This window comes from Diuraphis noxia, unplaced genomic scaffold, assembly GCF_037042655.1.
Source record: "Diuraphis noxia isolate RWA-SAM2 unplaced genomic scaffold, SU_Dnox_SAM2 contig0001, whole genome shotgun sequence".
Lineage (NCBI taxonomy): Eukaryota > Metazoa > Arthropoda > Insecta > Hemiptera > Aphididae > Diuraphis > Diuraphis noxia.
In genome coordinates this window covers 81,128,090-81,139,197 of record NW_028301711.1, presented here as the reverse complement: position 1 = coordinate 81,139,197, position 11,108 = coordinate 81,128,090, and the positions used below count along the sequence as shown (strand labels likewise).

Sequence of the window (11,108 nt, the reverse complement as noted above, 5' to 3'; positions counted from 1 at the left end):
CGATTTCAGTAACAATGATATTTTATTGGCTAGACTTTACAGATTAATAACAATATTATTAAATTATAGTTATAATGATTTTGTTCTCATTTGCAGTCCAGACGTGCAGTCGCATGCTCTTGCATTTGACTCTTATTGAGCCGACCACACATGCGGATCATCGGTTGCGGTTTTTTAATATAAATTATAATTTTTTTAAAGTTTAATTAAAATCAGCAACCGATAAAACGCGTAGTGTGGTCGGTCTTCTCGCTTGCGGTTAATCGGGATACATTTTATCGGCAACCGACAAAACGCATAGTGTGATCCGGCACTTAATTCTTTATATATGTTATAAAAATTTGTATGTTGTATTTTAATTGAAACTTAATACATCGTGTTTATAATGGTAAGTTTAGAAATATTTTTAGTCACAATAGTGTGTACCTATTATTATAATGAATTCATCAAATGATACAGTAATATAGGTGATTCTTTTAATAGTCTCCACACTTAACATTTTTTAACCTAATTATCGTATGCCATAAAGAAGTTATAATACTTATTTTTTATCAATACATTTGATTTGGTTATAGTTTTATCAAAATGATTAGTTAAGATAAGTTTTTAGTTTTTTCAATATCCGACTATAATATAGTAAGTTACTTTACAATGGTAATATAATATTTATTTGTATATATTTACGTGTGGGTAAGTAATTATTAAATTTAAGCTCAACACTTTTAGGTGGCTATTCCAAAAATTAAAAATCATGTATTTAGGTACTACTCTTTTTAGATAATAATAGAAACAAAATATCTTTCCTGAGTAACGAAGCTAGAGGAACCTCTTTTTCTGAAAATTACATTTACGTATTATCTTTACCTTCGTTATAATGCTTTTAAATATATTTAGTAGAATTCCTAATTTTAAGTATTGGTTTGGTTAGGTAAGGTTAAATTTTTGATTTTGTGTTCTGCCTTGTGCGTGTATTATCTGCATTATGATTATTTAATTGCTTTTGTGATAGTTATTTCAATTATTGTTTGGATATCATATGTTTTGATATTACTTGGTTAGGATACATTATACCTACAGAATTAACTTAAACTAATGGGCCCAAATTTTTATTCAAATTTTTCACCATAATTTTACTAGCCCAATATTTAGAATTTGATGTCTTCAAATAAAGGATAACTCAAATTTTCCCATCATGAAAAATTGAAAAAGTATATTTAATCATTATTAACTCATATTATTATAACAACGAATATATAACTTTCAAGGTGGGACCAGGTCCCTTGGTCCCCCCTGAAATCCACCACTGTATTACAAGCATCCATTACAAACTGAGCGGAGCGATGAATGTATTGATTTTACAATCACGTGTGTGCTTATTTTTATCTAACCTACTGTGTAAATAATGTATAATGGTAAAATAAATGTTATTAATTAATTTTGGGTTATTTTAACAACGATTAAGGAAGAGTGTGGTAAGTTGAATAGTCGGGTAAGTTGATGAATTGATTATAATTCTTAACAAATTATGATATCAATCGATATTAGTACGAACGTCTCTGAGAAAAAATTGTGCTAACCGTACAATGCTTCAACCGTTTAGTATATTATCCGTTCCCGGGACTCTCGTATATTAGTAACCGATTACAAACATGATGTTATGAACACCTTATTTCTTACTGAGGTATTCTAAAAATAAGAATTAAATATTTTATCAATGTTTTCATTGACATATGTATTTCACCATTTAGCACAAAGCGCGTATTGTGTTCATGCAATTATGTTCATTGTTATTAAATTTGTACGTACGTTGCACCAGCACCGCCCATTAAAAAATTTTGACTTTTTATTTCATCAATAATTTGCACGCAATTAGCATGAATTTGCATGACTAATTTTGCCATTTTCACGACATCTGTGTCTCCGGAATCGTACAAATCAACGGGCGGTGCTGGTGAAACATTTCGCCAACACCGCCCGACCAAAAAAAAAAAATTTTTATATTTTTATATAACCTTTATACAACACTAAGTTTTCCATAAGTTTTCCTTCAAATAGCTATAGAGAGAACTCGAAGCATCATTATAGGAATAATTTAAAGTGCGTTTGAATTTTAAAATTTTTCGAAATAGCGTAACGATAACGATTTATCCTTAAACGATTTTAAATATTTGTTATTATTCAAAAAGTACTAGTCGTAGATACTTAAAAATTTTACCAGTTATTTAGATTGGAATTTTCTTTGCATGATTTAATTTTCAAAATATTTTGACTTTTTTGAGATATTTATAGACAACTGAAATTTGAGATTTTTTTTTTGAAGTGTCGATAAAATTTTTTTGGCCCTATCAAAATACTTGAAAATTTAATACAAAGTTCCTCATAAGTTATTCTTATAGTAATTAAAAAATTTTAAAAATACATAGGCACAATTTTTTTTTATTAGCATTTGAAGTTCAAATACTGACTTAATACGTAAAAATTATGGCAATGTTCAAATTATCTTAGATAGAAATTCATACAAAATTTTCTTTTTAAATCGAAGATTTTAAAATTTTTAATAATCTCTAATATATCCTAGACTGACAAATCATCTTCGTTCAGAATCGTTTTTCGTATACAATGATACCTATCATTGCATTCAAATTTAATCCCATCCATTACAGTAACCTACTGTACAGCAGAACGACATCCACGACTTACCCGCTTTTTTGTTTTTTTTTTTTATATATTTTTATTGACTGAATAACTACTTTTTTTATTTATTTTAATTCCAATTCATGCTAATTGCGTGCTAATTATTGATGAAATCAAAAATTTTTAATGGGCGGTGCTGGTGCAACGTACGTTAAATTTGTATTACTTAATTGTGAGTTATTAAGACTGTGGAAGTTCCTAAGAATTTGTAATTTTTTGTTGTTGATGATAGTATAGCGGTATCGTCTGCATATGTTGCTAGAGTTGTATGGTTTGTTTTGGGCATGTCTGATGTGTAGATATTATAGAGTATAGGTGATAGGTCACTTTCCTGGGGTACTCCCGCTTTGATTTTATGATAGGCAGAGTAGGAATTGTTAAATTTAACAGTGAAATATCGGTCTTCAAGATAAGATTTTAGGATGAGGAAATACGGAGCAGGTAGAAACGATTTTAATTTGAACAATAATCCGTCCTACTGCTAATGGGTATATCAGACTATATCCTCATGCGTAAACTAAAAAAAATTATTAAAAATCATAAGATTAATGAAAATAAAATGTTGAAAAGTCAAAATGTTCAGAAAAATAAACTCTATAAAATGGGTATCTTCAAATTTTTCAAAAATTAAAAAATCAAAAAATATATTTTTTTACTTTTTACCAAAAAAATTAATTAAATAAAAAATAAAAAATTTGTAGTCCTTGTGGACTCCTCTGGGAGTATAATAAAAAAAACAGATCGATGATATATTTATTATCTCAGGATATATCGCATGGGTAAATCTTCGCAGGACACCCTGTAAACCGTGTTTATGATAAAAAAAAGTTATAATAACCGTTGCACACTTCATGAGAACACAAAAATAGAATAAAGGATGTGTTGATGAATTAGAGTGAAAATTCAAATAATGCCTATTGCTGTCTTTAATATCCAGCGTATTAGTATGTAAGATTTTTCGAAATAAAATGTCGTATACTAGACTGAAATAACTAAAAATTCAATACAGAGTTCATTAAAGTTTACAAACAATTGCAACATACTCTAAACACAAATAATGTCAATAAAACTCTTTAGTTTATAAAAAATCTTAAATAAATGTTAATAAAATAAAAATCTAAATAAAATATCTGTTTGATAAAAAATTCTATTTGATCATGGCAAAATGGAGATATTCGTCGCTCTGCTCAGATTTAAAAATAAAATTATTATTATTGACAAAAAATGAAAAATGAAAAGGGGTGGATGTGGGAAAATGTGCATGAGCCATTCGAAACCTATTGTAGATGAGTAGCTCTAGGACCCAAATTATCATCTTTTATTTTCAATTATGAATGAAATTCATCAAAATGAAAATCATTGCAATTTTCAGCGCTGAATATAATAAGTGAATAATATAAATTTTGTATCTACTTATCTATAGAAAAGAGGACGTAAACCAGCGATCGATTCAGATGCTATTTTCCGAGTTCTTGAAGAATATAAGTATGACTTGTTTGAAAATGAAAAATGAAAATCAAATACACATGCAATATGGACGAAAATATCCGAACAATTAAATTTTAAAGTCACTTCTTTAAATTTATTCATTTCTGTCTACAAAGATCGACATAATTTTCTAACAAAATTAAAAAAAAGTCTAAATATTGATAATTCGTGTTTATTAAAAGAATAATAACTGACGAAGAAGATTCACCTAGTGATTTAGATGAAAAAACCATAAAAAGGAAATAGACTATTGTGTAGAATTGTTTGATAACAGAAAAATTATTGATGATGATACTAAATTATTTAATTTTTGTATTCCCTTTGAGAAGTTCTTAGAGTTCAGACCTTCGATAGTAGAATACCGACAAAAGAATTCGATAAGAAAATACAAAGTTTTAAAACAAAGTATCTGGTCAGATATAGTAAATGATGCTTTTCTATCTGAACACAAGCTACCTTGCAACTTTATTTACCAGAGAAATAAAGTATCTATTGACAACACTCGAAGTAAATATTTCTTCATATTTAATGCCAAATGTAAAGATTGTGGCAATAAACTATTTGGATGGATTGAAAACGAACCTAATGACGGAGATCCGCTGTATATCAATATACGAACCAAAGACACTAAAGGAAGTGAGTTGGAGCATATAAGTAAGAGGCCACTCAAAGGAGAAAAACGAACTGAAATTGGAAGACAGCTATCGAAAGATCTAGCCAGTAATTGGAGACGAGAAAATGTTTCTGATATGGAGTTTGGTCGTATTTCTCCTCCAAATTTATATGGCCTATCAGTTCTCCGTAAGGCTAAGCAGCAATATAAGGATAAAGTTTTAAGTATCACAGAAAAGTGTCCTTTTAAGTCGTTAGTTGAGTTGAAGCATAATTCACAGTTTGCTGGTTCAATACACTCTATAAGCATTGATCCTTTAATTTTGCATTATTGGAGTACCCATCAATTAGTTATTTATAAAGATTTGTGTAAATCTTACACAAAAAAATCTATTGATGCAACTGGTGGTTTAGTAAAAAAAATTAAGCGTTCTTCACTTAATTTATCATCAGGCCATATTTTCTTATACGAAGCTGTTGTAAATACTGGGTATGGACAAATACCAATCACTCAGATGATATCTGAAAAACAAAATTGTCTCACGATATACAAATGGCTTGGTGATTGGCTTAATTCTGGTATTCAACCACCTAATGAAGCTGTATGTGATTTTTCTATGGCTCTTTTAGGTGCCATATCTAGAGCATTTTGTGATAGAAGCAGTCTACGTTCTTATTTGGATAATTGTTTTAACATATTGTTAGATCAAGAGAGACTATTACCCCAATGTTTTATACGTATTGATGTCGCACATATGATGAAAATATTTTGTCGATTGAAATCATTAACTGGAATTAAAAATAAACATCTTAAAAATTTTTACGTTAGAGGACTTCGACTTTTATTAACATCATATGAAATTATCGAGTTTAAAAATGTGTTAACGTCGTTATTAAGTGTAATGATGGGTGAAAAAGATGGTTGGTTAATCGATAACTCTATTTCTCCTGCTGAATCAAGTCGGGAATATATATTGGATTTAATTAAAGGTATTAAATATGATACAGAGAATGATGTATATGACGAAGATTTTGATATTGTTTCAAATGAAGAACTAGGGACTGAATTTGAAGAAATTCCAAACTCTATTGCAAGTTTTTGAGTGATATTGATAGGATATGTTCTGATAATGCCAATAAAGAAGGGAATCGTATTTCTGCATATTATCTCCCCAACCTGGCAAATGATGTACAAAGGCTATGTAAATACTTTCCTCTTTGGACTGGAGTCATGAAATCTAAGTTTAATTCTCCATTTGATATCGCTTCCTCGGCAGCTGTTGAAAGTGATTTTGGAGAACTAAAACACAAGATTCTTCGTTTTGAAGGACAACCTATGACCGCGGATCGGTTTGTGTCTAAACATTTAATTTCTATTGACAGTAATAGCAAGCTTTTTAGAAGTTCTCAGCTAATAAATGATAAGCCCCAAAAAGTGTCTACTGTTGACGTTCCAATTGAAAAAAAAAACAATATGTAATTGATTGGAACAGTGATGAAATTGATATTCATGAATACAATAATCAGGATGATGAAAAAAGAGTTGGATATTCTGAAAATTCAGATACTTCTTTAAAATCAACAAAAGATACTAATATTAGTATAAATGATTGTATTGTAGATTCGGTTATGGATGATACACAGTTTCCTCAATCAGACAGCAGTGACTCTGATGGATCAAACACATCCTTAGATTTAACCGAAAATTGGCGTGGTAAAGGTAAAAATGAAGAATTGACACTATATGTTAAAGAAAAAAAGACAAAAAACCAAGATTGACAACATACATGCAATCAGCTCCAGAAATTGATCATATTTTAAACAGAAAAACACGTTCTAATTTGAACACATTGTTAATTAATGGTAATGTTTCTACACCTCTTCGTAGAATGAAAAAAATATATATAGTTAATAATACTTGTCTTTTTGACTATATTGCTTTCATACTATCTATGGCATATATCATCCTACGTATAAATATTTTGTCGATGCTAGTGATAATACACTCTTACAGCTTTGCAAACATTTAGCAATAAATAGCACAAGCAAAATATCATATATGACACGACTGGATATACTTAAAGGTATTTTTGAAGAAAAAGAAAGCATTAATAATGTTAGAGTTATTGATGCTAGATGCAACGTATTGTTTATTATAACAAAACTATTAAAAACAGCACCATCCGCAATTGATCGTATGATATGTTCCAACAACCTAAATTGTCTTCACTCAACTAGAGATGTACCAAGTCCCACAATAATCGTACGATTACAAGACAATATGCAAGATTTAAATAATGCGATAAACCCATATGTATTTCCTAAGGAGATAGAATGTCCATCAAACCAATGTACAGGAAAAGTAATTGCAACAAGAATTCTTCAATCACACTTATTTATTGAAACTGATGTATTCGCTGAGAATCAACAAATTCCACTTTATGAATTTCCATTGGAATTGTTTATTGAAAAATCAAGGTAAATAATTAATTTTTCACTTAATGATAAAATTAGCTATTTAATATTTATGGATTTTAATTCTGTGATAGATATGTTTTTTATGGCGTTGTGGCATATGGAATGGGTCATTATATATCATACATTCGAAGAAATTGATGGTATATGGGAATCTCATAATGATCTCCAAAAAAAAATTAAAAGATTTGTTTCAACAGGAGATAAAAAGGCAAATCCACATTGCTTAGTATATATTAAATATTAAATAAAGCAGACCAATAAGTATACTATTTTTTTTTTATTTTTTTTTTATGTTTTTGTCTTTGTATGTACAACTTGAAGGATAGTACTAGTTGATATATTTTACAAGAACAAATACATTAATATTTTAAAGTTATAACTGAATATAATTATTTTAATGTATGGAATTGATTAAAATTATAATAAATCGAATTGAAACCTACGAAAACTACACAAATAATATAGCTAAGAGAACAGTATAGTATAATCAGCTTTAGACACATTGTAGAAAAATAGGTAATTCTAGTTTTGCAAGTTAATTACGAGTATTAACATGGTAGGACAGTTTATAATATTACAAAATATAATTGGTATAAATTTAACGGTGGTTTTACATAGAATTGAATTAAATATACTAAGTTCCAAACAAATAATAGGACCTTGATTCAATTTCGTTCAACAAAAGATGTCGGATAGGATTAAACTGAGTAGGTACTTTACATGTCCGTGGGCGTTGTTAGCTTTTTTAAGTATTGCACTGAATTGACTTAACAGTAATATTATTATTCGTGATTGTATAATATGTATAGTTGTTTTATGAATTAAAATTGTTAAGCTAGTTATAATATTATGGCCTATGGGTATGTAATTAAGTAAAATATTTCTAAAGCAGTTTGAAGTTTTTGTGGGGGGGGTCTGTATGAACTTTCTCCCCCCCCCCCTATAAGTATTTTGGGATTTACGGGCCCAACGATGAATTGCAAATTTTTTGGCGAGACATGCAATTAATTGTATAAAAATTGCAAAATTTTGATACCATTTTCAAGCCTATATGACCATGTGGGGGGGGGGGGGGGCTGCGTGAACTTGACCCCCCCCATTAGTATTTTGGGATTTACCGGCCCCACGATGAATTGCAAATTTTTTGGCGAGACATGCAATTAATTGTATAAAAATTGCAAAATTTTGATACCAGTTTGAAGCCTGTATGACCATGTGGGGGGGCTGCGTGAACTTGACCCCCCCATTAGTATTTTTGGATTTACCGGCCCCACGATGAATTGCAAATTTTTTGGCGAGACATGCAATTAATTGCATAAAAATTGCAAAATTTTGATACCATTTTGAAGCCTGTATGACCATGTGGGGGGGGCCAACTTCACGGACGTTAACTAAATACAAGTGGCATGTAATAATTTGACTGAAGATCAAATAAAAGCAGCAATATCACGAGAATTGTTGAGACGTTTGAAATCATATGTATGGAAAATCAAGGTGGAGACTATGAACAATTTAATAGATAAAACGTATCAATAGTAATAAGTTCTAAACTTGTTAGATATGTTAATTCAATAAAATTTAAATAAACGAATTTGTAGTATTAATTTTTTTATTTTCTTTACCTTCAACAATTTTTATTTATTAACTTGCAACTGTAGATAGAGTAAATAACGGTAGTAAATAATTTATTTTAGTCTTCTTTGTATGTAAGTAGCAAATTAAAAATATCAAAAATACGTAGATCAATTATAAAATGAATATTATTAAAATGTCATTAAAAGCAGATTATTTCTACGCCCTACATAAATATTACATTAATTGACCATATATTGTAACTTTGCCAATTTTATAATTAGAAAAAAACTTTTTGTACAAAAATTGTTTGAAAAAAAATACTCTACCTGAATCCGTATAAAAAAATTGGTGTTGCGATTAAAAAAGTAAGTTATACCTCATATCGTAAACACACTGTATTTTGTTGGAAATGAGATTTTACTGAAAAAAATCAATTATATTAACCATATGCCCAATGTTAGGCACAAGCTTTTTTGGGTGGATGGCTAGATTTTTTTACATTACAGACCAGCTGGGGCCTTGCCCCCGTACTTCCTAAATAATAAATATGGTTCCAATTTATAGAACGAATATTTGATTTGATATTATATTTATATTATATTTGCTCTTGATTTGTAATTTTTCATTATACTATTTGAGGAGGCAAAGCTCCTCCTAGTTCCAACCTAATTGCATCTATGCATATCATGCCATACTTTAAATCCAAAATAAATAAAAATGTGAAATATTTTGACGCTTATTCCCCGAACGCTTACGAATAGGCCGATTGGCCGCACACTTTATGCTCACGAGTGAACACACGCATACTCGACTTGTTCGCCGCATAGTATGCGCATAGTATAAGGAATAAGAAGTATGCTCAATGATAAGACTGCGCATATTTCGTTAAGGGGTAATATAGGCAACCAACAATAAACACATGGTGACGTCACATGCATATATTTCGTATATACCATAGTATAAGGAACAGTCATACGCCATACGGTTATTCAAGTTAAAAATGTTGAAAATTTGAAATGTATTTTTCATAATTCTAATATTTTTTAGACTGTAAAATACTTAAAATAGTATAATTTATTATAGTTTTTATTCGATGTTTTCAAAGGTAGTTTAGTTTAGGAATTAGGAATTAATCATAGCTAGGATAATGTGAGTCGTATCATTATACTATTATTTTTTTTAATTACATTTATTTTATAAACTTTTGAATTTTTTTATGTTTTTGTTTATCAATTAATTGATCTTTTTGTTTTTTGTTTAATTCTCTTATTCTTAGATAAATTTGCGTTCGTATCATTGACCTTAAGACTTCATCTTGAACCATCACGTCGTGCACTTGATGTTTGGTTAATTCCATTATTTCAGTTATTAGTCCTGAAGTTTTCTTTATGTCATCTAAAAGAAAGTCAATAATCACTTGTAAGTATTATTTATATATTTACTATAGTTACATATATGAATTTAAATACCTTTTCCATTCAATTTTTTAAATAGTACTTCTACGATTTTGCCAACACTTATGAGGATACTGGATGGCTGTGTTAGTGTTCCAAATGATTTAGCTTGTATCCATTCATTTGTAGCACCGTTATCTACTAAATCTTTATATTTTGATTTAAACTTATGAGCTGTATACCCTAAAATGTATGTTAGGCTGTCTTCCTCAAACATATCTTCTGGTATATATTCATTTTTAGCAGTCATCTAAGTAAATAAAAAATTCTATGGAGAACCTACCTAAAAATATGTAAGTAATAATCTGTTTTTTTTATTTTACCTCAAGTTCAAATTCATTTAATAATTTCATTTCATTGTTAGTTGCTAATACATTTTCATCAGAACACATTTGGATTTCAGCATTTTCCATTATGCTACCAACCAGTACCTCAGATGAATCCAACAAGCATTCTTCTGTCAAGCTTTCATCAGTGTTTCTGTTTGTTGAGAAAACTACTGAACTATACTTTCCCAGAATGTACCATCGTAACCTAAAGTATATGAAAAGTAATATTTTATTATTATTATCATTATTATTATTTTATTATATTAATAATTAATATTATTCATTTTAGCATACCTTTTACCATTAATCAAGTTACCTGTAGCGGAAATCTAGTGGTGTTGGATGAGTATTTGCAGCACCCATTCCTCGTAGGTAGCTGAAACAATTTTCTAACACATCTTGGTTCAGCACCCGTGTTGTAATATATTTCACATCATACATATCATTGACATCCGAAAATAAATTCCTTAATGATTTA

General features: G+C 29.2%; 1 pseudogene; it reads left to right on the top strand.

Annotated features, from left to right (window-relative positions):
* LOC149061989 (uncharacterized) overlaps window positions 1-11,108 on the top strand; it is a 354,191-nt pseudogene that overhangs the window by 15,421 nt on the left and 327,662 nt on the right.